The sequence below is a fragment of the Petromyzon marinus genome, chromosome 76, assembly GCF_048934315.1.
Source record: "Petromyzon marinus isolate PM22_M1 ecotype Great Lakes invasive population chromosome 76, UKy_Petmar_22M1.pri1.0, whole genome shotgun sequence".
NCBI classification, from domain to species: Eukaryota; Metazoa; Chordata; class Hyperoartia; order Petromyzontiformes; family Petromyzontidae; genus Petromyzon; species Petromyzon marinus.
In genome coordinates, this window is record NC_133742.1 from 1947611 (window position 1) to 1974979 (window position 27369).

Genomic DNA, 27369 nt, shown 5'->3' on the forward strand with positions numbered 1-27369 from the left:
ACTCCACTGACTCATTCTCACTCTGTAGTACAGGGGGAGATCATACAAACTCCACTCACTCTACAGAACAGGTGGAAATCAATCAAACTCCACTCACTCTGTAGAACAGGGAGAGATCATACAAACTCCACTCACTCTGTAGAACAGGGGGAGATCATACAAACTCCACTCACTCTGTAGAACAGGGGGAGATCACACAAACTCCACTCACTCTGTAGAACAGGGAGAGATCATACAAACTCCACTCACTCTGTAGAACAGGGGGAGATCACACAAATTCCACTCACTCACTCTGTAGAACAGGGTGAGATCAATCAAACTCCACTCACTCTGTAGAACAGGGAGAGATCATACAAACTCCACTCACTCTGTAGAACAGGGTGAGATCATACAAACTCCACTCACTCTGTAGAACAGGGGGAGATCATACAAACTCCACTCACTCTGTAGAACAGGGGGAGATCATACAAACTCCACTCACTCTGTAGAACAGGGGGAGATCATACAAACTCCACTCACTCTGTAGAACAGGGAGAGATCATACAAACTCCACTCACTCACTCTGTAGAACAGGGGGAGATCACACAAACTCCACTCACTCACTCTGTAGAACAGGGGGAGATCACAAAAACTCCACTCACTCACTCTGTAGAACAGGGGGAGATCACACAATCTCCACTCACTCTGTAGAACAGGGGGAGATCACACAAACTCCACTCACTCACTCTGTAAAACAGGGGGAGATCAATCAAACTCCACTCACTCTGTAGAACAGGGTGAGATCACACAAACTCCACTCACTCACTCTGTAGAACAGGGAGAGATCACACAAACTCCACTCACTCTGTAGAACAGGGAGAGATCACACAGACTCCACATGCACACTCACCCAACAAGAATCGCCTATTACCACGACGAGGTGATATTACCGCAGGGCCTGTGCCAGGCTAGGTGCACCTTGAGGCCACGTGAAGTGTCAAGGGCCCGCTGGCAGGAGGTCACGGGACAGACCCACATGGCATGGGTTGATTGCCTGAGATGACTGAGATGACTGGCTGATGCACCATCTGTACCTCTTTACGCGCCCACTAACTGCGTTTTACTCGCCCGGCGCTCCGCTCGTTGCTGTGAGCGTCGCTCCTCCGCCCTCTGCCTCCAGTTGGAGGCAGTCTATGTGCACCTAGCTTGGCACTGCCCAGGAGCGTTCTATACGAGCCTCCTCCTCCTCCTCCACAGAGGCTGATCCTGACACCGCTGGTACCAGTCATCGGCAAGTCCACTCAGCTGCACGTCCTCCTGGACCGCATCAGCTCCCACTCTTCTCTAGCCCGTGTCGTGCCCGCTTAGCCCCCTCTATCCGGCCAAACAGAAGTTGCCTCGACATGCGGTGGCTGGGCACGCGGGCTACATGACCCAGCCAATGCAGCAGCCTTGCCTGCCGGAGGAGCTCTCTGATGGGACTGTGTTCAGATCTTTCAAGGATTTGTGAGCTCCTCACACAATCCAGCCTGCTGGTGAAACCCAGCATGGATCGTAGGCAGGCCAGCCTGAATGTTTCTAACCTCCGCAGAAGTTCCATTCGAGGGGTCCACGTTTGGAAAGCGTAGGGCAGGAAGGGCGTGACTGGGGCCGAGAAAACCCGAAGCTTCGTGTGGAGCGACAGACCAGGTAGTTTCAACAGAGCAGCGTTACGCAGTTGATGTAATTATGATGCCGCGCGACTGATTCGGAGCGAGACCAATGCTGTCACAACCATCTCCACCACCACCTCCACCACCACCATCACCACCACCACCACCTCCACTACCACCACCTCTACCACCACGTCCACCACCTGCACCGCCACCACCACCTCCACCACCACGTCCACCACCACGTCCACCACCACCACCACCACGTCCACCACCACCACGTCCACCACCACCACGTCCACCACCACCACGTCGACCACCTGCACCACCGCTTCCACGACGTCCACCACGTCCACTACCACCACCACCACCTCCGCCACCACCACCTCCACCACCACGTCCACCACGTCCACCACCACCGCCACCACCACCACCTCCACCACCACGTCCACCACCGCCACCTCCGCCGCCACCACCACCACAACCACCACATCCACCACCACCTCCACCACCACCTCCACCACCACGTCCAACACCTCCACCACCTCCACCACCACCATCACCACCATCTCCGCCACCACCACCACGTCCACCACCACCGCCACCACCACCTCCACCATCTCCGCCACCACCACCTCTGCCACCACCGCCACCGCCACCTTCGCCACCGCCACCACCACCTCCCACACCACCACCACCAGCACCACCACCACCACCTCTACCACCACCACCACCACCAGCACCACCAGCACCAGCACCACCTCCACCGCCACCACCGCCGCCACCACCACCACCGCCACCACCTCCGCCACCACCACCGCCACCACCACCGCCACCACCACCAGCACCACCACCACCGCAACCACCACCAGCATCACCACCAGCACCACCAGCAGGCATCACCACCACCACCAGCGCCACCACCACCACCACCAGCACCACTACCACCACCACCAGCACCACTACCGCCACCACCAGCAGGCATGACAGTCGACTCACCCAGGAGGATCGCCGCGCCGTGCTGGGTGGGGATTCCCAGCGTGAGAGTCGCTCCCTGCCAGCGACTCGCGACTCTCTGCGAGTCGCGATCTGAGTCGCGCTGAGCCGAAGTCTCTCCCCCTGTAGGTGACGCACACACGGTGCACTGTTCACTCAACTGTGACTCATTTACTCACCCATCACTCACCCATCACTCACTCACCCTTCTCACTCACCTCTCACTCACCCATCACTCACCCTTCACAGTCACCCATCACTCACCTCTCACCTCACCCCTCACTCACCCTTCTCACTCACCTCTCACTCACCCATCACTCACCCATCACTCACCTCTCACTCAGCTCTCACTACCCAGTCACTCACCATCACTCACTCACCTCTCTCACTCACCCATCACTCACCCATCACTCACTCCTTCTCACTCACCTATCACTCACCTCTCACTCAGCCATCACTCACCCTTCACTCACCCATCACTCACCCTTCTCAATCACCTCTCACTCACCCATCACTTACCTCTCACTCACCTCTCACTCACCCATCACTCACTCACCCCTTCACTCAACTCTCACTCACCCATCACTCACCCATCACTCACCCTTCATCACCCATCACTCACCCATCACTCATCCCTCTCACTCACCTCTCACTCACCCATCACTCACTCACTCTCTCACTCACTCCCATCACTCACCCATCACTCACCCATCACTCACCCTCACTCACCCATCACTCACTCCTTCTCCTCATCTCACTCATCACTCCCACTCACTCACCCATCACTCACCCTTCACTCACTCATCACTCACCCTTCTCACTCACCTCTCTCACTCACCTCTCACTCACCTCTCACTCACCCATCACTCACCCATCACTTACCCTTCTCACTCACCTCTCACTCACGCCATCACTCACCCTTCTCACTCACCTCTCACTCACCCATCACTCACCCATCACTCACTCACCTCTCACTCACCCATCACTCACCCTTCTCACTCACCTCTCTCACTCACCCATCACTCACCCATCACTCACTCACCCATCACTCACCCTTCTCACTCACTCACCCATCACTCACCCATCACTCACCCATCACTCACCCATCACTCACCCTTCTCATTCACCTCTCACTCACCCATCACTCACCCATCACTCACACCTCTCACTCACCCATCACTCACCCTTCTCACTCACCTCTCACTCACCTCTCACTCACCCATCACTCACCCCTCTCACTCACCTCTCACTCACCTCTCTCACTCACCATCACTCACCCATCACTCACCCTTCACTCACCTCTCACTCACCCATCACTCACCCATCATGACATCACTTACCCTTCTCACTCACCTCTCACTCACCCATCACTCACCCTTCTCACTCACCTCTCACTCACCCATCACTCACCCTTCTCACTCACCTCTCTCACTCACCCATCACTCACCCATCACTCACTCACCCATCACTCACCCTTCTCACTCACCTCTCACTCACCCATCACTCACTCACCCTTCTCACTCAACTCTCACTCACCCATCACTCACCCATCACTCACCCTTCACTAACCCATCACTCACCCATCACTCACCCATCACTCACCTCTCTCACTCACCTCTCACTCACCCATCACTCACTCACCTCTCTCACTCACCCATCACTCACCCATCAGTCACCCATCACTCACCCTTCACTCACTCATCACTCACCCTTCTCACTCACCTCTCTCACTCACCTCTCACTCACCTCTCACTCACCCATCACTCACCCATCACTCACCCATCACTCACCCTTCTCACTCACCTCTCACTCACCCATCACTCACCCTTCTCACTCACCTCTCACTCATCCATCACTCACCCATCACTCACTCACCTCTCACTCACCCATCACTCACCCTTCTCACTCAGCCTCTCTCACTCACCCATCACTCACCCATCACTCACTCACCCATCACTCACCCTTCTCACTCACTCACCCATCACTCACCCATCACTCACCCATCACTCACCCTTCTCATTCACCTCTCACTCACCCATCACTCACCCATCACTCACCCTCTCACTCACCCATCACTCACCCTTCTCACTCACCTCTCACTCACCTCTCACTCACCCATTACTCACCCCTCTCACTCACCTCTCACTCACCTCTCTCACTCACCCATCACTCACCCATCACTCAACCATCACTCACCCATCACTCACCTCTCACTCACCCATCACTCACCCATCACTCAGCCATCACTTACCCTTCTCACTCACCTCTCACTCACCCATCACTCACCCTTCTCACTCACCTCTCACTCACCCATCACTCACCCTTCTCACTCACCTCTCTCACTCACCCATCACTCACCCATCACTCACTCACCATCACTCACGCCTTTTCACTCACCTCTCACTCACCCATCACTCACCCATCACTCACCCTTCTCATTCACCTCTCACTCACCCATCACTCAACCATCACTCACCCCTCTCACTCACCCATCACTCACCCTTCTCACTCACCTCTCACTCACCTCTCACTCACCCATCACTCACCCCTCTCACTCACCTCTCACTCACCTCTCTCACTCACCCATTCACTCACCCATCACTCACCCATCACTCACCTCTCACTCACCCATCACTCCCCATCACTCACCCTTCACTCACCCATCACTCACCCATCACTCACCTTCTCACTCACCTCTCACTCACCTCCACTCACCCATCACTCACCCTTCTCACTCACCCCTATCACTCACCTCTCACTCACCCTTCTCACTCACTCCTCACTCACCTCTCACTCACCCATCACTCACCCTTCTCACTCACCTCTCACTCACCCATCACTCACCCATCACTCACTCACCCCTCTCACTCACCCATCACTCACCCATCACTCACCCTTCTCACTCAACCATCACTCACCCATCACTCACCTCTCTCACTCACCCCACTCACCCATCACTCACCCATCACTCACCTCTCTCACTCACCTCTCTCACTCACCTCTCACTCCCCATCACTCACCCTTCTCCTCACCCCTCTCACTCACCCCTCTCACTCACCCTCTCACTCACCCTCACTCACCCATCTCACTCACCTCTCACTCACCTCTCACTCACCCATCACTCACCCATCACTCACCTCTCACTCACCCATCACTCACCCTTCTCACTCACCTCTCACTACCCATCACTCACCCATCACTCACTCACCCTTCTCACTCACCCCTCTCACTCACCCATCACTCACCCATCACTCACCCTTCTCACTCACCCATCACTCACCCATCACTCACCTCTCTCACTCACCTCATCACTCAACTATCACTCACCCATCACTCACCCATCACTCACCCTTCTCACTCACCTCTCACTCACCTATTACTCATTTACTCACCTCTCACTCACCCATCACTCACTCACCCCTCTCACTCACCTCTCACTCACCCCTCACTCACCCTTCTCACTCACCCATCACTCACTCACCTCTCACTCACTCCATCACTCACTCACCCTTCTCACTCACCCCTCTCACCCACCTCTCACTCACCCATCACTCACCCATCACTCACTCACCCTTCCCACTCACCCTTCTCACTCACCTCACCCATCACTCACCCATCACTCACCCATCACTCACTCACCTCTCACTCACCCATCACTCACCCCGCTCGCTCACCTCTCACTCACCCATCACTCACCCTTTCACTCACCTCTCACTCACCCATCACTCACCCATCACTTACCACTCTCACTTACTCACCCATCACTCACTCACACTTCTCACCTCACCTCTCACTCACCCCTCACACACCTATTACTCATTTACTCACCTCTCACTCACCCATCAATCACTCACCCTTCTCACTCACCCTCTCACTCACCCATCACTCACCCTTCTCACTCACCCCTCTCACTCACCCTCTCACTCACCACTCTCACTCACCCCTCACTCACCCATCTCACTCACCTCTCACTCACCTCTCACTCACCCATCACCACCCATCACAACTCTCACTTACCCATCACTCACCCTTCTCACTCACCTTTCACTCACCGATCACTCACCCTTCTCACTCACCTCTCACTCACCCATCACTCACCCATCACTCACCACCTTCTCACTCACCGCTCACACTCACCCATCACTCACCCATCACTCACCCTCTCACTCACCCATCACTCACCCATCACTCACCTCTCTCACTCACCCATCACTCAACCATCACTCACCCATCACCACCCCTCTCACTCACCTCTCACTCACCTATTACTCATTTACTCACCTCTCACTCACCCATCACTCACTCACCCTCTCACTCACCTCTCACTCACTCCTCACTCACCCTTCTCACTCACCCATCACTCACTCACCTCTCACTCACCCATCACTCACTCACCCTTCTCACTCACCCCTCTCACTCACCTCACCACCCATCACTCACCCATCACTCACTCACCCTTCTCACTCACCATCTCCCACTCACCTCTCCCTCACCCATCACTCACCCATCACTCACCATCACACTTACTCACCTCTCACTCACCCATCACTCACCCTCGCTCACCTCACACACCCATCACTCACCCTTCTCACTCACCTCTCACTCACCCATCACTCACCCATCACTTACCACTCTCACTTACTCACCCATCACTCACTCACCCTTCTCACTCACCTCTCACTCACCCCTCACTCACCTATTACTCATTTACTCACCTCTCACTCACCCATCAATCACTCACCCTTCTCACTCACCCCTCTCACTCACCCATCACTCACCCATCACTCACCCATCACTTACCACTCTCACTCACTCACTCACCCATCACTCGCTCACCTCTCACTCACCTATCACTCACTCACCCTTCTCACTCACCCCTCTCACTCACCCATCACTCACCCATCACTTACCACTCTCACTTACTCACCCATCACTCACCCAACTCTCACTCACCCATCACTCACCCCTCTCACTCACCTGTCACTCACTGCTATCACTCACACAACCATCACTCACCGCTCTCACTCACCCATCACTCACCCCTATCACTCACCCATCAATTACCACTCTCACTCACTCTTCACTCACTCACTCACCCATCATTCACTAGCCCCTCTCACTCACCCATCACTCACCCCTCTCACTCACCAATTACTCACCCCTATCACTCACCCATCACTTACCACTCTCACTCACATATTACTCACCCCTATCACTCACCCATCACTCACTTACCACTCTCACTCACCTATTACTTATTTACCTCTCACTCACCCATCACTCACCCCTCTCACTCACTCACCTCTCACTCACCCATCACTCACCACTCTCACTCACCTGTCACTCACCCCGATCACTCACACAACCATCACTCACCGCTCTTACTCACCCATCACTCACCCCTATCACTCACCCATCAATTACCACTCTCACTCACTCTTCACTCACCCATCATTCACTAGCCCCTCTCACTCACCCATCACTCACCGCTCTCACTCACCTATTACTCACCCCTATCACTCACCCATCAATTACCACTCTCACTCACTCTTCACTCACTCACTCACCCATCATTCACTAGCCCCTCTCACTCACCCATCACTCACCCCTCTCACTCACCAATTACTCACCCCTATCACTCACCCATCACTTACCACTCTCACTCACATATTACTCACCCCTATCACTCACCCATCACTCACTTACCACTCTCACTCACCTATTACTTATTTACCTCTCACTCACCCATCACTCACCCCTCTCACTCACTCACCTCTCACTCACCCATCACTCACCACTCTCACTCACCTGTCACTCACCCCGATCACTCACACAACCATCACTCACCGCTCTCACTCACCCATCACTCACCCCTATCACTCACCCATCAATTACCACTCTCACTCACTCTTCACTCACCCATCATTCACTAGCCCCTCTCACTCACCCATCACTCACCGCTCTCACTCACCTATTACTCACCCCTATCACTCACCCATCAATTACCACTCTCACTCACCCATCACTCACCCCTCTCACTCACTCACCTCTCACTCACTCACCTCTCACTCACCCATCACTCACCACTCTAACTCACCTGTCACTCACCCCGATCACTCACACAACCATCACTCACCGCTCTGGCTCACCTGTCACACACCTGTCACTCACCTGTCACTCACCCTTCTTACTCACCTCTCACTCACCACTCACCTCTCTCGCTCAACTCTCTCTGTGTGAGTCTCTCTGAGTCCCTGTGTGTGTGAGTCTCTCTGTGTGAGTCTCTCTCTCTGTGTGAGTCTCTCTGTGAGCCTCTCTCTCTCTGTGAGTCTCTCTGTGAGTCTCTCTGTGTGTGAGTCTCTCTGTGTGAGTCTCTCTGTGAGTCTCTCTCTCTGTGTGAGTCTCTCTGTGTGAGTCTCTCTGTGTGAGTCTCTCTGTATGAGTCTCTGTGTGTGAGTTTCTCTCTCTGTGTGAGTCTCTCTGTGTGTCTCTCTGTGTTAGTCTCTCTGTGAGCCTCTCTCTCTGTGTGAGTCTCTCTGTGAGTTTCTCTCTCTGTGTGTCTCTCTGAGAGTCTCTGTGTGTGTGAGTCTCTCTGTGTGCGTCTGTCTGTGAGTCTCTCTGTGTGAGTCTCTCTGTGAGTCTCTGTGTGTGAGTCTCTCTGTGTGTGTCTCTCTGTGTGAGTCTCTATCTCTGTGTGAGTCTCTGTGTGAGTCTCTCTGTGAGTCTCTCTCTGTGTGAGTCTCTCTGTGAGTCTCTCTCTGCGAGTCTCTCTATGAGTCTCTCTGTCTGTGTGAGTCTCTCTGTGTGAGTCTCTCTGTGAGTCTCTCTCTGTGTTTGAATCTCTCTCTCTCTGTGAGTCTCTCTCTTCGTGTGAGTCTCTCTGTGGGAGGCTCTCTGTGAGTCTCTCTCTCTGTGTGTCTCTCTGCGAGTCTCTCTGTGAGTCTCTCCCTGTGTGAGTCTCTCTGTGTGTCTCTGTGTGAGTCTCTCTGTGTGAGTCTCTCTGTGAGTCTCTCTGTGAGTCTCTCTGTGTGAGTCTCTCTGTGAGTCTCTCTGTGTGAGTCTCTCTGTGTGAGTCTCTCTGTGAGGCTCACTCTGTGAGTCTCTCTCTCTGTGTGAGTCTCTCTCTCTGTGCGAGTCTCTCTGTATGAGTCTCTCTGTGAGTCTTTCTGTGAGTCTCTCTGTGAGTCTCTGTGTGAGTCTCTCTGTGTGAGTCTCTCTCTGTGAGTCTCTCTGTGTGAGTCTCTCTGTGAGTCTTTCTGTGTGAGTCTCTGTGTGAGTCTCTCTCTCTCTCTCTGTGTGTTAGTCTCTCTGTGAGTCTCTCTCTCTGTGTGTGAATCTCTCTGTGTGAGGCTCTCTGTGAGTCTCTCTGTGTGAGTCTCTCTGTGAGTCTCTCTGTGTGAGTCTCTCTGTGTGAGCCTCTCTCTCTGTGTGAATCTCTCTGAGTCTCTCTGTGTGAGTCTCTCTGTGAGTCTCTCTGTGTGAGTCTCTCTGTGAGTCTCTCTGTGTGAGTCTCTCTGTGTGAGTCTCTCTCTCTGTGTGAGTCTCTCTGTGTGAGTCTCTCTCTGTGAGTCTCTCTCTCTGTGAGTCTCTCTGTGTGAGTCTCTCTGTGAGTCTCTCTGTGTGAGTCTCTCTGTGTGAGTCTCTCTGTGAGTCTCTCTCTGTGAGTCTCTGTGTGAGTCTCTCTGTGTGAGTCTCTCTGTGTGAGTCTCTCTGTGTGAGTTTCTGTGTGAGTCTCTCTGTGAGTCTCTCTCTGTGAGTCTCTGTGTGAGTCTCTCTTTGAGTCTCTCTCTCTGTGAGTCTCTCTGTGTGAGTCTCTCTTTGTGAGTCTCTCTGTGTGAGTCTCTCTGTGTGAGTCTCTCTGTGAGTCTCTCTGTGTGAGTCTCTCTGTGAGTCTCTCTCTCTGTGTGAGTCTATCTCTGTGAGTCTCTGTGTCTCTCTCTGTGTCTCTCTGTGAGCCTCTCTGTGTGAGTCTCTCCGTGAGTCCCTCTCTCTCTGTGTGAGTCTCTCTCTGTGAGTCTCTCTCTGTGAGTCTCTCTGTGTGAGTCTCTCTCTGTGAGTCTCTCTCTGTGAGTCTCTTTGTGAGTCTCTCTCTGTGTGAGTGTCTCTCTGTGAGTCTCTCTTTGTGATTCTCTCTCTGTGAGTCGCTCTCTGTGAGTCTCTCTGTGTGAGTCTCTCTCTGTGAGTCTCTCTCTGTGAGTCTCTCTGTGTGAGTCTCTCTCTGTGAGTCTCTCTCTGTGAGTCTCTGTGTGAGTCTCTCTCTGTGTGAGTCTCTCTCTGTGAGACTCTCTGTGTGAGTCTCTCTCTGTGAGCCTCTCTCTGTCTGTGTGAGTATCTCTGTGAGTCTCTCTCTCTGTGTGAGTCTCTCTGTGAGTCTCTCTGTCTGTGTGAGTCTCTCTGTGTGAGTCTCTGTGTGAGTCTCTCTCTGTGTGAGTCTCTGTGTGAGTATCTCTGTGTGAGTTTCTCTCTGTGTGAGTCTCTCTCTGTGTGAGTCTCTCTCTCTGAGTCTCTCTGTGAGTCTCTCTCTCTCTCTGTGAGTCTCTTTGTGAGTCTCTCTGTCTGTGTGAGTCTCTGTGTGAGTCTCTGTGTGAGTCTCTCTGTGAGATTCTCTGTGTGTCTCTCTGTGTGAGTCTCTCTGTGTGAGCCGCTCTGTGAGTCTCTCTGTGTGAGTCTCTCTGTGTGAGTCTCTCTCTGTGAGTCTCTCTGTGTGAGTCTCTCTGTGTGAGTCTCTCTCTGTGAGTCTCTCTCTGTGTGTGAGTCTCTCTCTGTGTGAGTCTCTCTGTGTGAGTCTCTCTGTGTGAGTCTCTCTCTCTGTGAGTCTCTCTGTCTGTGTGAGTCTCTCTGTGTGAGTCTCTCTGTGTGAGTCTCTCTGTGTGTGAGTCTCTCTCTGTGTGAGTCTCTGTGTGAGTCTCTCTGTGAGTATCTCTGTGTGAGTCTCTCTCTCTCTGTGAGGCTCTCTGTGTGAGTCTATCTGTGAGTCTCTCTGTGTGAGTCTCTCTCTCTCTCTGTGAGTCTCTCTGTGTGAGTCTCTCTGTGTGAGTCTCTCTCTTCCTCAATACCTCACACAGCTGAGCCGGCTCGAGCTCGCTGCTGCTGCTGCGCCTCCAGCAGCTGCCTCTGAGAGGCACGCGGAAGCTGCCGACGCCGCCGCCGTCTCCAATGTGCAGCGCGGCCACTCTGAACTTTGTCTTCGTTTAGCCCGCAGTGAAATAAACCCCCTGCCGCGTCATCGCAGGGGAGGCGGAGTGAGGCGGGGGGTGGGCCAACACCCACAGCGCCAACACTCACGAGCACTCCACTTACGAACGTTCACGACCAACCAGGGGCATCTGCAGAACGTGAAGAACCAGTGGCACCTACATCTAGAGAAAGTGAAGAACCAGTGGCATCTACATCTGTAGAAAGTGAAGAACCAGTGGCACCTACATCTACAGAATGTGAAGAACCAGTGGCATCTACATCTGTAGAAAGTGAAGAACCAGTGGCATCTACATCTACAGAACGTGAAGAACCAGTGGCATCTATATCTACAGAACGTGAAGAACCAGTGGCATCTACAGAACGTGAAGAACCAGTGGCACCTACATCTGTAGAACGTGAAGAACCAGTGGCATCTACATCTGTAGAACGTGAAGAACCAGTGGCATCTACATCTACAGAACGTGTAGAACCAGTGGTATTTACATCTACAGAACGTGAAGAACCAGCGGCATCTACATCTGCAGAACGTGAAGAACCAGCGGCACCTACATCTGCAGAACGTGAAGAACCAGTGGCATCTACATCTACAGAACGTGTAGAACCAGTGGTATTTACATCTACAGAACGTGAAGAACCAGCGGCATCTACATCTACAGAACATGAAGAACCAGTGGCATCTACATCTACAGAACGTGAAGAACCAGTGGCACCTACATCTACAGAATGTGAAGAACCAGTGGCATCTACATCTGTAGAAAGTGAAGAACCAGTGGCATCTACATCTGCAGAATGTGAAGAACCAGTGGCATCTACATCTACAGAATGTGAAGAACCAGTGGCATCTACATCTACAGAATGTGAAGAACCAGTGGCATCTACATCTACAGAACATGAAGAACCCGTGGCATCTACATCTGCAGAACGTGAAGAACCAGCGGCATCTACATCTACAGAATATGAAGAACCAGTGGCATCTACATCTACAGAACGTGAAGAACCAGTGGCATCTACATCTGTAGAAAGTGAAGAACCAGTGGCATCTACATCTACAGAACGTGAAGAACCAGTGTCATCTACATCTACAGAACGTGAAGAACCAGTGGCACCTACATCTACAGAACGTGAAGAACCAGTGGCACCTACATCTAGAGAAAGTGAAGAACCAGTGGCATCTACATCTGTAGAAAGTGAAGAACCAGTGGCACCTACATCTACAGAATGTGAAGAACCAGTGGCATCTACATCTGTAGAAAGTGAAGAACCAGTGGCATCTACATCTACAGAACGTGAAGAACCAGTGGCATCTATATCTACAGAACGTGAAGAACCAGTGGCATCTACAGAACGTGAAGAACCAGTGGCACCTACATCTGTAGAACGTGAAGAACCAGTGGCATCTACATCTGTAGAACGTGAAGAACCAGTGGCATCTACATCTACAGAACGTGTAGAACCAGTGGTATTTACATCTACAGAACGTGAAGAACCAGCGGCATCTACATCTGCAGAACGTGAAGAACCAGCGGCACCTACATCTGCAGAACGTGAAGAACCAGTGGCATCTACATCTACAGAACGTGTAGAACCAGTGGTATTTACATCTACAGAACGTGAAGAACCAGCGGCATCTACATCTACAGAACATGAAGAACCAGCGGCATCTACATCTGCAGAACGTGAAGAACCAGCGGCACCTACATCTGCAGAACGTGAAGAACCAGTGGCATCTACATCTACAGAACGTGTAGAACCAGTGGTATTTACATCTACAGAACGTGAAGAACCAGTGGCATCTACATCTACAGAACATGAAGAACCAGTGGCATCTACATCTACAGAATGTGAAGAACCAGTGGCATCTACATCTACAGAACATGAAGAACCCGTGGCATCTACATCTGCAGAACGTGAAGAACCAGCGGCATCTACATCTACAGAATATGAAGAACCAGTGGCATCTACATCTACAGAACGTGAAGAACCAGTGGCATCTACATCTGTAGAAAGTGAAGAACCAGTGGCATCTACATCTACAGAACATGAAGAACCCGTGGCATCTACATCTGCAGAACGTGAAGAACCAGCGGCATCTACATCTACAGAATATGAAGAACCAGTGGCATCTACATCTACAGAACGTGAAGAACCAGCGGCATCTACATCTACAGAACGTGAAGAACCAGTGGCATCTACATCTACAGAACGTGAAGAACCAGTGTCATCTACATCTACAGAACGTGAAGAACCAGTGGCACCTACATCTACAGAACGTGAAGAACCAGTGGCATCTACATCTACAGAACGTGAAGAACCAGCGGCATCTACATCTACAGAACGTGAAGAACCAGTGGCATCTACATCTACAGAACGTGTAGAACCAGTGGTATTTACATCTACAGAACGTGAAGAGCCAGCGGCATCTACATCTACAGAACGTGAAGAACCAGTGGCATCTACATCTACAGAACGTGAAGAACCAGTGGCATCTGCATCTACAGAACGTGAAGAACCAGTGGCACCTACATCTACAGAACGTGAAGAACCAGTGGCATCTACATCTACAGAACGTGAAGAACCAGTGGCATCTACATCTACAGAACGTGAAGAACCAGTGGCATCTACATCTACAGAACGTGAAGAACCAGTGGCATCTACATCTGTAGAACGTGAAGAACCAGTGGCATCTACATCTGCAGAACGTGAAGAACCAGTGTCATCTACATCTACAGAACGTGAAGAACCAGTGGTATCTACATCTACAGAACGTGAAGAACCAGTGGCATCTACATCTACAGAACGTGAAGAACCAGTGGCATCTACATCTGCAGAACGTGAAGAACCAGTAGCATCTACATCTGCAGAACGTGAAGAACCAGTGGCATCTACATCTGCAGAACGTGAAGAACCAGTGGCACCTACATCTAGAGAATATGAAGAACCAGTGGCATCTACATCTGTAGAACGTGAAGAACCAGTGGCATCTACATCTACAGCACGTGAAGAACCAGTGGCACCTACATCTACAGAACGTGAAGAACCAGTGGCATCTACATCTGTAGAATGTGAAGAACCAGTGGCATCTACATCTACAGCACGTGAAGAACCAGTGGCACCTACATCTACAGAACATGAAGAACCAGTGGCATCTACATCTGCAGAACGTGAAGAACCAGTGGCATCTACATCTGTAGAACGTGAAGAACCAGTGGCATCTACATCTACAGCACGTGAAGAACCAGTGGCACCTACATCTACAGAACGTGAAGAACCAGTGGCATCTACATCTGTAGAATGTGAAGAACCAGTGGCATCTACATCTACAGCACGTGAAGAACCAGTGGCACCTACATCTACAGAACGTGAAGAACCAGTGGCATCTACATCTACAGAACATGAAGAACCAGTGGCATCTACATCTGCAGAACGTGAAGAACCAGTGGCATCTACATCTACAGAACGTGAAGAACCAGTGGCATCTACATTTCAGAACGTGAAGAACCAGTGGCATCTACATCTGCAGAACGTGAAGATCCAGTGGTATCTACATCTGTAGAATATGAAGAACCAGTGGCATCTACATCTGCAGAACGTGAAGAACCAGCGGCATCTAAATCTACAGAACGTGAAGAACCAGTGGCATCTACATCTGTAGAATATGAAGAACCAGTGGCATCTACATCTGCAGAACGTGAAGAACCAGCGGCATCTACATCTACAGAACGTGAAGAACCAGTGGCATCTACATCTGTAGAACATGAAGAACCAGTGGCATCTACATCTGTAGAATGTGAAGAACCAGTGGCATCTACATCTACAGCACGTGAAGAACCAGTGGTACCTACATCTACAGAACGTGAAGAACCAGTGGCATCTACATCTACAGAACATGAAGAACCAGTGGCATCTACATCTGCAGAACGTGAAAAACCAGTGGCATCTACATCTACAGAACGTGAAGAACCAGTGGCACCTACATCTACAGAATGTGAAGAACCAGTGGCATCTACATCTGTAGAAAGTGAAGAACCAGTGGCATCTACATCTGCAGAACGTGAAGAACCAGCAGCATCTACATCTACAGAATATGAAGAACCAGTGGCATCTACATCTGTAGAAAATGAAGAACCAGTGGCATCTACATCTACAGAATGTGAAGAACCAGTGGTATCTACATCTGTAGAAAGTGAAGAACCAGTGGCATCTACATCTGCAGAATGTGAAGAACCAGTGGCATCTACATCTGCAGAATGTGAAGAACCAGTGGCATCTACATCTGCAGACCATGAAGAACCAGTGGCATCTACATCTGTAGAATGTGAAGAACCAGTGACATCTACAGAACGTGAAGAACCAGTGGCACCTACATCTACAGAATATGAAGAACCAGTGGTATCTACATCTACAGAATATGAAGAACCAGTGGTATCTACATCTACAGAACATGAAGAACCAGTGGCATCTACATCTACAGAATGTGAAGAACCAGTGGCATCTACATCTGCAGAACATGAAGAACCAGTGGCATCTACATCTGCAGAACATGAAGAACCAGTGGCATCTACATCTGCAGAATGTGAAGAACCAGTGGCACCTACATCTACAGAATGTGAAAAACCAGTGGCATCTACATCTACAAAACATAAAGAACCAGTGGCACCTACATCTACAGAATATGAAGAACCAGTGGCATCTACATCTACAGAACACGAAGAACCAGTGGCATCTACATCTACAGAATATGAAGAACCAGTGGCATCTACATCTACAGAACATGAAGAACCAGTGGCATCTACATCTACAGAATATGAAGAACCAGTGGCATCTACATCTACAGAACATGAAGAACCAGTGTCATCTACATCTGCAGAATGTGAAGAACCAGTGGCATCTACATCTACAGAACGTGAAGAACTAGTGGCACCTACATCTACAGAATATGAAGAACCAGTGGTATCTACATCTACAGAACATGAAGAACCAGTGGCATCTACATCTACAGAATGTGAAGAACCAATGGCATCTACATCCGTAGAACGTGAAGAACCAGTGGCATCTACATCTACAGATTGTGAAGAATCAGTGGTATCTACATCTGTAGAGCGTGAAGAACCAGTGGCATCTACATCTGCAAGAGATTATACAACTTTTAAAGCTACTCCCCATGTTTAGTGTACGTGCCGTACAACATGTTTGGAATCGACAGAAGTAAAGTTCCGCTTATGAACAAATGGACTTACGAACAGACCCCTTGAACCTATCTCGTTGCTAAGTAGAGGAGTCCGTGTACACACTTTGTCGCAAATCGCTTGCAGGAGTTTTAAAAGAAATACATATCTTTAACACGTAAGCCTTCACGACCAATGTGATCCAATTCGTACACGAATTGCCAATGTCGTAGTGGGTTGACACTTCAACACACAACCGGTTAGTGCTGTACCAGTGGGTGGTGGTGGCGGGTTTAGTAACTTTCATATTTACTGTCTAACCCAAAATCTCTATTATAGCAAATTTATAAATAACAAACGATGGCTACAGAATTCATAAAATCGTGAAGAATATTCTCGACTGACTACTTTCTTTGTATTCTATATTTCAAAAATGAAAAACCGATTTTATCGTGATCCCCTATGAGTACCCTTCTAATCGCTGTCACTCATTCCTCAATCCCTGCATCGATTGTCCCCTGTCAACTAAATCATTCCGTTCTGTCACGGGATTTGTCAGCTGCGTCAAGCGCCTTGCGTGTGGGCCCTCTGTATAACTACATTTTTTTTAATTTGTATTTATCGAATGCAAAGTCCCTAAGCCAGGCGGTTGCTTCGGACCCTGCCGTGTTGAGACTGAGGGATACCTCCGCTGAGTTTGTGGACTGGGCAGGCCCTTTGCTAGGATGCTGGTGCATGGTTTGCTCCATCCTACAGGCACATCGGGGAGCTGAACTCTTACGTCCCAGCGGTGGGGGGTGGCGAGGCATGGGCCGTGACCAGTCCTGAATCTGTTGAGGTTGGACCCGCTCCTTCCTGGGAAGGTTTGCAAGCTGTTGTTGTGCGCGGGGTAGTAACGAGGTTCTTGTTTGCCAGGTCCACACCGCAGAATAAAACGCAACTATATTTGATGTCAACATGTGTGAAGCCACACTTACGAGCTGTTATTCAGAAGCCTTGATCTGGCAATCACAAACGATGGCTGCTATCATCATCACCACGTGGACAATTATAGCAGCAGCCAAGTAAATCCCTAAAACGCCTGACGCCAATTCTAAATGTCAAGGCTATCAAGACGGATGTAGCGTTGCTATCGAAGCGCGCTCCTTTGCATCGCAAGTGTGGTGTGTGGTTAATGCAGACTCGATTACAGCTTGCAGTTGCTGTGGATATTTTGCGGTTTGGACAGTCAGCTGTATTATTACCAACAGGGGCTAAAGCCCAATTATTGCTCATCATCTGGATATCGGCAAAAAGGGTGACAGCAAGTTACGACATTGTTATCGTCATAGGCAACCATCACGAGATTGTTTTACAGGACTCCACTCACTCTGTAGAACAAGGGGAGATCAGACAAACTCCACTCACTCTGTAGAACAGGGGGAGATCACACAAACTCCACTCACTCTCACTCTGTAGAACAGGGGGAGATCATACATACTCCACTCACTCACTCTGTAGAACAGAGGGAGATCAAACAAACTCCACTCACTCACTCTGTTAAACAGAGGGAGATCATACAAACTCCACTCACTCTGTAGAACAGGGGGAGATCATACAAACTCCACTCACTCTGTAGAACAGGGGGAGATCATACAAACTCCACTCACTCTGTAGTACAGGGGGAGATCATACAAACTCCACTCACTCTGTAGAACAGGGGGAGATCATACAAACTCCACTCACTCTGTGGAACAGAGGGAGATCATACAAACTCCACTCACTCTGTAGTACAGGGGGAGATCATACAAACTCCACTCACTCTCACTCTGTAGAACAGAGGGAGATCACACAAACTCCACTCACTCACTGTGTTAAACAGAGGGAGATCATACAAACTCCACCCACTCACTCTGTAGAACAGGGTGAGATCATACAAACTCCACTCACTCTGTAGAACAGGGGGAGATCATACAAACTCCACTTACTCAATCTGTAGAACAGGGGGTCATCGTAGACTCAAAACTTCCTTTCAAGGATCACGTTGACCACACTCTTAAAAATGCAAAAATAAATACCGGCCTGTTTGCACGTTCTGGCACAAGTATGTTGTGGTTCATGCAGACTTGATGCCTTGCCAAAGCTATCATCTATTTGCTGTTTGAACATCTTAACACTATCCCTGTTTTATTGGCAGAAAGTGTAAACGTTTTTTTTTCGTAATTTTCGATACTGGCAAAAAACTGTCCCGTAGATAGAGCTCCTGACGAATGGCGACTGCACGCACGCGTGATGCCCTCCTAGGTGAGGAGAAGAGTGGAGCCTCTATGTCATAGAGCTTTTGGTAGCTTTTTTTGAAAAGCCTTCAGGTGTTCTTCCGCTTCCATGATATTGACTCCACCACCCTGCATCTGCTGATTGAGATGATTGAGAGCTGCGAATATATCAGCCATGTACGCTAAAATGAGAATGAACTCAGGATTTTTGAAGCAATCTGCATGGCAGTGTTGGTGCTCTTGCAAAAACAGGGCTAATTCCACACGCATGGCAAAAACACGATTCAGCACCTGTCCCCGGGATAACCACCTAATATTAGAATGGAGCAGAAGTACCTCAAATTCAGAGCCCATTTCTTTACACAGCTCACTGAAGATGCGGTGCCTCAGAGCACTTTTTCGCACATAGTTCACACATTCCACCACAGTTTGTAATACTTCTGCCATTTTTGGAGGTAAGGTTTTTGTTGCCAACGCATGCCTGTGCAGAATACAATGCGTCACAATGATGTGTGGTGCATCGGCCTTTACTAGCGCACCAAAACCAGACTTTCTTCCCAGCATGACTGGAGCTCCGTCCGTACAAACTGCAGAAACCATATCCCATGAAAGATTGTTGTCTCTGAAGAAGTCATCCACAAGCTTCTTCACATCGGCTGCCTTCGTTGTTGTTGTAAGAGGCTTACAAAATAAAAACTCTTCTTTTATCATGTCGTCTTTCACATAGCGTACAAAAACAGCAAGCTGGCTTAGATCAGAAACGTCTGTGGTTTCGTCGAGTTGAAGGCTGAATTTTGCCGGGCTTGAAATCAGATCCGCGACTACTTGAGCCAAGATGTCTTTACTCATGTCTTCTATTCTGTCACTGACGGTGTCATTTGAAAGGGGAATTTGGGATAATTTACCTTCGGCCGCTGTTCCGAGTATCAGATTCGCCATCTTTAATGCAGCTGGTTTCACAAGTGTTTCACCAATGGTGTGTGGCTTGCCCTGCTTTGCGATCAGGTAAGCAACTTCGTACGATGCTGTCAGGATCGGTTTGTTAACAGGTACAAATCCAAGAGCAGGCAGAGTGGCCCTTTCATCGAATCTGGCTCTCTTCACCCTGAATTCAGCAAGTGTTGTGTTCTTGTATTCCCCGTCTCCATGCAGCTTCAAGAAGTGTTCCTTTAGTTTTGCCGGTGCAAGACTAGAGTTGCTCAACTTGGCGTTGCAAATCATGCAGATAGGACGCTCACTCCCATCACGTTCCGTGATACATGAGAATCCATGTTGTACATATTCGTCCGACCACTTTCTTCTTTTGCCCGACATAGTTAGTATGGATAAAATATTAAAGAAATCACACGACGTACGACAACAACAGTCACACGTTGACTACTGAGTACGCACTAAATTCCCCGCAGCGCTGATTGGCCAAGCAGTGTAGCATGATCATCTGCAGCCAGTGATGGCCAAGCGGGCCGTGTGTGTCATCACAAATTTACACAATAATTCAAGTGTGTCCGGACCTCCGTGGCGGGGGCTCTGCCGAACCCCTGAGATCGACTCACCGAACCCCTGGGGTTCGATCGAACCCAGGTTAAGAACCACTGCTCTATGATGATCTCACTTTGCCGTGCCGCCCTCTCGTGGTGAGTCCGGGGTACGACGCCTCCTGCACGGCCACGAGAGGGGGAGTCCTGAAACATTCGTGCGGTGATCCACCAACCCTCCCTGCTGCTGCTGCTGCTGCTGCCTCCACAGCGCTGGGTAACAGGTCACGTGCGTAGCCACGATCACCACGGGGACATCCGTGGTGAAGTATGGTCGAACTATCACCACGACCCACAGCGGCTTGGCAAGGCCTTCATCCCGGAGTGCACTGGCGAAGTCCACACGACCACGGGGAGGGAGACACCGCAAACTCGAAATATACAGCAGCTGTCAGGGTCGGGATCGAACCCACGACCTCCTGTATACCGGGCGAGGTAGTTAACATCTCCTAGCCACCGTGGAGATGATGGAGAGAGACACGCAAACTCCAAATGTACAGCAGCTGTCAGGGTCGGGATCGAACCCACGACCTCCTGTATACCGGGCGAGGTAGTTAACATCTCATAGCCACCGTGGAGATGATGGAGAGAGACACGCAAACTCCAAATGTACAGCAGCTGTCGGGGTCGGGATCGAACCCACGACCTCCTGTATACCAGGCGAGGTAGTTAACATCTCATAGCCACCGTGGTGATGATGGAGAGAGACACGCAAACTACAAATATACAGCAGCTGTCAGGGTCGGGATCGAACCCACGACCTCCTGTATACTAGGCGAGGTAGTTAACATCTCATAGCCACCGTGGTGATGATGAGAGAGAGAGACACGCAGACTACAAATATACAGCAGCTGTCAGGGTCGGGATCGAACCCACGACCTCCTGTATACCAGGCGAGGTAGTTAACATCTCATAGCCACCACGGATCCCCAAGCCCTCTGCCCCTGGCTAGAGGGGCTGTGCCGAGCGCCCTCTACTGGAGGCCCTTCCGCCTGCAGTGGCAGTGAGCGAGCCGTTGCAGGGGCTGCACCTTCATCGTTTATCTTTATCACATCGAGCGCCGTGTTTTATATTCTCAAGCGATCCTGACTGCTGATGAGACACTGAATGTCGAAACCGGTCCAGAATGATTTTTTTCCTGGCTTTGGAACCACCAAGGGTGCTGCTGAAATTGTGCACTCACGGGAAGATTTTTTGTGGCCGCATTTTATTTTTGTATTTTTGATGTGGAGGGGACAGACGAACGTGAAGGAGACGAATCCGCTGGGTTTTTGGTCGATGTGGATTTGTGCAGTGGCGTGGTTTGACCGCCAGGGGGCAGTGCAGTTGCGTGATGAGTTTCAGTGATTCATAACGCAGGCGGTTTGGGTTGGATCGCTTCATATTCTTAGCTCTTTCGGTAAGGTCACGTTGAAGGGAAACAATAAAATAATAAAATATATAAAACAATAAAAATTCTCACGACGTTTCGACCATAACACAAACGGTCGTCATCACACCTGATGAGAATTTTTTTATTGTTTTATATACATTTTATTGTTTTATTGTTTCCCTTCAACGTGACTTTACCGAAAGAGCTAAGAATATGAATTACTGCAGTCACGAAAGCTTTAAATCAAAATTTTAGATCGCTTCAGTTCAGTTTCAGTTCAGTTCATGGATTAGGTACAGCCCTGTGAGCCATTCGGCTCTTGAATCGGGTGCAACCACAACAAACAAAAACATGAACGAGAAAACATCTTAAAGTGACGACGCGCAAACAGAAAAATCCAGGAAAAAACCAGCAAAGTCTTACAGAAAAAAACACCGTATATCAATGCTGTGTGCAAAAATCCCAGTGGGATGCAAGTCAAACAATAACAACCATATGACAATTTATATTAAAGTTATCAGGCTAACTTTGTGTACTACAACAAACAAATATGGCTAAACCAAAACATTTTCGAAATCACCAAAATAAAGCTACAAAAACAATGTAACAGTGATCATTGGAACTGTGATTCAAATTTAACAATAAATGATAAACATTACATGTACGACCAAACTTTTCAGCCATAGCTGGCTGCATGAGTCACTCCATAACAGCAGGAGTATCAGTAGGAGTAGCAATTTTTTTAATGCACCTTTAAAAATCAGCACACTATAATCAAAACACAAGATCATACTTTGCAGCGGTCATCCAGAGCGATGCATTTTATTTCAGGCCACTGAATAGCAATGGCAGCTCAGGGTGTACAACTCCTCTAGAGCAGTTTTGAGAGAAGATCTCACAGGTAGTGATCCAAGTTGCAGTTTATTGGCGATAGCATTCCAGTCCCTGGGGGCATCAATAGCAAAGGCCCTTGCTCCAGTATTTGTACGGCAATAAGGAATGTGAAGCTGGTAAATGCGCGAAGACCTGAGGTCAAATTTGTTCTTTGAAACAAAGAGGAGATCCAGCAGGTAGTCTGCGGATTTTTTTGTAAGTACGTCGTGAATAAATAAGATCCGATGCACAAGCCGTCGATCATTATGAGATGTTGAGTTTGATCCAAATGTAGAGATAGCAGTGGTGAGTCATATATGGGCAGTTCAATGCAAATCTTAAGGCCGAATGATAAATTGAATCAAGCTTCTTCAGTACAGTACTGGGAGCTGGAGAGATAGATAGATAGATACTTTATTGTCATTGTCACCAGTACAACGAAATTTAAAGTGCTCACCAGTCAGTACATCATTCATAAATTTAAATAAAACAAGAAATAAAAGTAAAATAAACGATAATCAATAAATTTAATATATAAAAACTACCCAAGTATACCCACATAAAAGTACATTTTATCATTGCACATCCTTATTTTACAGTCAATTGTATACAGTATTACTTCGTCATGAATTAGCAGTATTGAGTGTGGTAATTGCTGTAGGATAAAAGCTGTGTTTGAATCTGTTTGTCCTTGTTTTGACTGATCTGAATCGTCTGCCTGATGGCAACGGCTCAAACAGAGAGTGTCCAGGGTGAGAAGAGTCCTTTATAATGTTCTTCGCTTTTTCGATCCAGCGCATTTAAACCTGTTCCCACAATCCCACGTGAATAAAAGCGACAACAATATTCATGACATTTCTTGGACTTGTTTGTCCATTAATTTCATCCGCAGCCGATTCAGATAGTACAGTAAACACCTTGGATTGCGAGTAACTTGGTCTGCCAGTGTTTTTCAAGACGAGCAAAAATTTTTTTAAAGTAAATATGAATTTCATAAACGAGCGAGGTCTCGCAATACGAGCGGTAGTACGTGTAGTACGCTTTGTCTGCCGAGCGTCACGTGATCACAACTGATATACGAGCGCTTTGATATACGAGTGCTTTGGATTACGAACACGTTTCGGGAACGAATCATGCTCCTCGCAATCCAAGGTTTTGTTGTATTTAGGATATTTGGCGACAAATCCTTGCAGCGCAATTGCAGGAATTGGCCGTCAGTTGTTTTGGCAGTACGTGTTGCGTCATGGAAACATTTCTCCTGGGCGTATGTTTTTCGCAGTGCATTATTGCGTTTACCAAAACTCCTAAGGAGTAATGGTTCTGACCCACCATGCAAAGCATAGTGTGAACGCGATATAGCAGCAATAGGCGACAATTTCACATGGGGCGAATTTATACTTCAGTGATCGCGATTTTTGACAAGTCAAGTACAACCTGGTTTAAATGTATCTTCGGGCATGAACTAACATTTCACACGTATATGCATAAAAGCACGTGCCTAGCATGGATAACTCACGCAGTATAATTGATGATCATCTCAATGCCGAGAGGATAGATATCTATCCCTGTGGTCACCTCTTTTCCCACACTTTTACTAATTATTATTTCCAACAAAGTGCACTTTATCCACCTTGTTTAGCTGAGGCAGACGAAATGGGCGCAAAAAAAAGATCATTGTAAAGTTATATTCTTAGCTCTTTCGGTAAAGTCACGTTGAAGGGAAACAATAAAATAATAAAATATATATTGTTATATATTATTTATATTTTTATATATTTTATTATTTTATTGTTTCCCTTCAACGTATTTTATTTTATCAATTTATTATTTTATTCTCATTCTACGTGACTTTACCGAAAGAACCAAAGAAGATTTACCGAAAGAGCTAAGAATATGAATTACTGCAGTCACGAAAGCTTTAAATAAAAAAAAGATCATTGTAAAGTCGTTTTTTTCGGAAGGGTGTTTTTTTGGCCTTGATCAAAGAACGTCCGTTAAAGACATCAACGGTGCTCAAAGGTACTGCTGGAATCGCGACGCGACATTCCGCAGTGATTTCGGGGGCCTTACGCGGCCCGCGGGCCGCGCACGTGTCCCACCAGCAGCAGCAGCTCGCACTCCGCCTCGCGCACGAGGCCCACAGCCGCCCTCGGCGCGTGCGCCCGGACGAGTGGCGACGCGAGCCGGGGGCAGCGCCACGCGCCCTGGACAGCCGGCGAGGGCACGTGACGAGTTGGGCGAGGCAACGGGCTTCACCCCCCCACCACCACCCCCCCCCCTTACCCCCATTGGCCTGTGCACGAAGCAAGCTCCGCCCATCGCACCGTCGGCGACCAATCCGCGCTCGCAAACTCCCCCGCACCCCATCTCTGCCCGCAGAAAACCGCAGCCCCGCCCCACCGCCAGTCTGTGGTTGTCGTTCTCAGGTCTGCTGCTGTCAGCTGTTCGTGTGTGTGGCGTGACTGACGTTAAGGCTTTAGACTTTGAAGGCGGTGTGTGAGTGAGTGTGTGTGTGAGTGTGTGTGTGAGTGTGTGTGAGTGTGTGAGTGAGTGTGTGTGAGTGTGTGAGTGTGTGAGGGAGTGTGTGTGTGAGTGTGTGAGTGTGTGTGTGAGTGTGTGTGTGAGTGAGTGTGTGAGTGAGTGTGTGAGTGTGTGTGAGTGTGTGTGTGAGTGTGTGTGTGTAAGTGCTTTTGGAGTACCTGACCCTCTGCTCACGATCATTAAGGACCTTCATGATGGTGAGCGGGCCCGGGTAAAACTACGTGGCCGGGAGTCAGAGCCATTCCCTGTACACCTTGGGGTGCGACAGGGATGTCCTCTGGCTCCCACATTATTTAACATCTATTTTGACCACGTAGTTCGTGAAGCCTTCAATAGCTGTACCGGGGGAATCTCCATATGGTACAGATATAATGGGAGGCTAATCGATGCCCGGGTGCGGTCAAGGGATGGCTCCCTATTGCTCAACCACGTTATGTTTGCTGATGACTTGGTAATAGCTGCTCAGTCAGAGGAGGAGTTGGAGACGCTGCTGCTGAGACTGGAGCGTGCCACTAAGAGGTGGGGCCTTACCATCAGCCCCACCAAAACTAAGCACCTGCCTGGGTATTTTGTACCATCGGACACTCCACCCCCACAACTCCCAATCGGTGATGGGGCAGTTGTGGAGAGAGTGGAGAGTTTCCCATACCTGGGCAGTGTGCTTATGACTGGCTCCAGTTTAACAGCAGAGGTCTCACTCCGAATCAGTCGAGCGGCAATATCTTTTCATCGGTTGCGTAACGCTGTGTGGAAGCTACCTGGTCTGTCGCTCCGCACTAAGCTTCAGGTCTTCTCGGCCACGGTCATTCCCTCCCTTCTCTACGCTTGCGAGGCGTGGACCCCCCTAGTGGAACATCTTCGCCGGTTAGAAACATTTAGGCTGACCTGCCTACGATCCATCCTGGGTTTAACCAGACTGGATTGTGTGAGGAGCTCACAAATCCTTGAAAGATCTGGGCAGGGTCCCATCGGTGAGCTCCTCCGGCAGGCAAGGCTGCGATGGCTGGGTCATGTAGCCCGCATGCCCAGCCACCGCATGCCGAAACAGCTTTTGTTTGGCCGGATTGAGGGGGCTAAGCGGGCGCGGCACGGGCTAGAGAAGAGATGGAGTGATGTGGTACAGGAGGACGTGGAGCTGAGTGGACTTGCCGATGACTGGTACCAGCGGTGTCAAGATCGGCCTCTGTGGAGGAGGCTCGTGAAGGATGCTACTGGGCAGTTGGAGGCAGTCGCCCTCCAACAACAACGGAGGGCGGAGGAGCGACGCTCACAACAGCGAGCGGAGCGCCGGGTGGCTAAAGCACAGCAGGTTGGCACAGTAGGGGGCACAGGTGGTGCATCAGCCAGTCATCTCAGTCAGTCGACCCGTGGCACCTGGGTCTGCCCCGTGACCTCCTGCCAGCGGGCGTTCGACACTTCACGTGGCCTCAGGGTGCACATAGCCTGGCACAAGCGTCGTGGTGACGTCACCGCCACTTAGTGGCGAATGGCGGTTGTTGTTGTTGTGTGTAAGTGTGTGTGAGTGTGTGTGTGAGTGTGTGAGTGTGTGTGTGAGTGTGTGTGAGTGAGTGTGTGAGTGTGTGTGGGGAGCGATAGTGTAGCGGTTAGCGCGCTGCGCTATGAACCTGGCGACCCGGGTTCGATTCCCGCTCACGGCCACCACCGGTGACGATTACTTGAACCGGTCCTGGGCCTCCCCTAGGTCGACTCAGCCTCAAACGAGTAACTGCTGTGGTGTGTGAACATCGCCACTGGGGAGACAAAGGCGGCCGGGCGTGTTGGGATCCAAGTCCCGGGCGAAGC

The 27369-nt window shown here is 49.8% G+C and overlaps 1 protein-coding gene across 1 annotated transcript in view; it reads left to right on the forward strand.

The window, feature by feature from the left end:
• LOC116957542 (uncharacterized) overlaps positions 1-27369 on the forward strand; it is a 305854-nt gene that overhangs the window by 258303 nt on the left and 20182 nt on the right. The window lies entirely within an intron of this gene.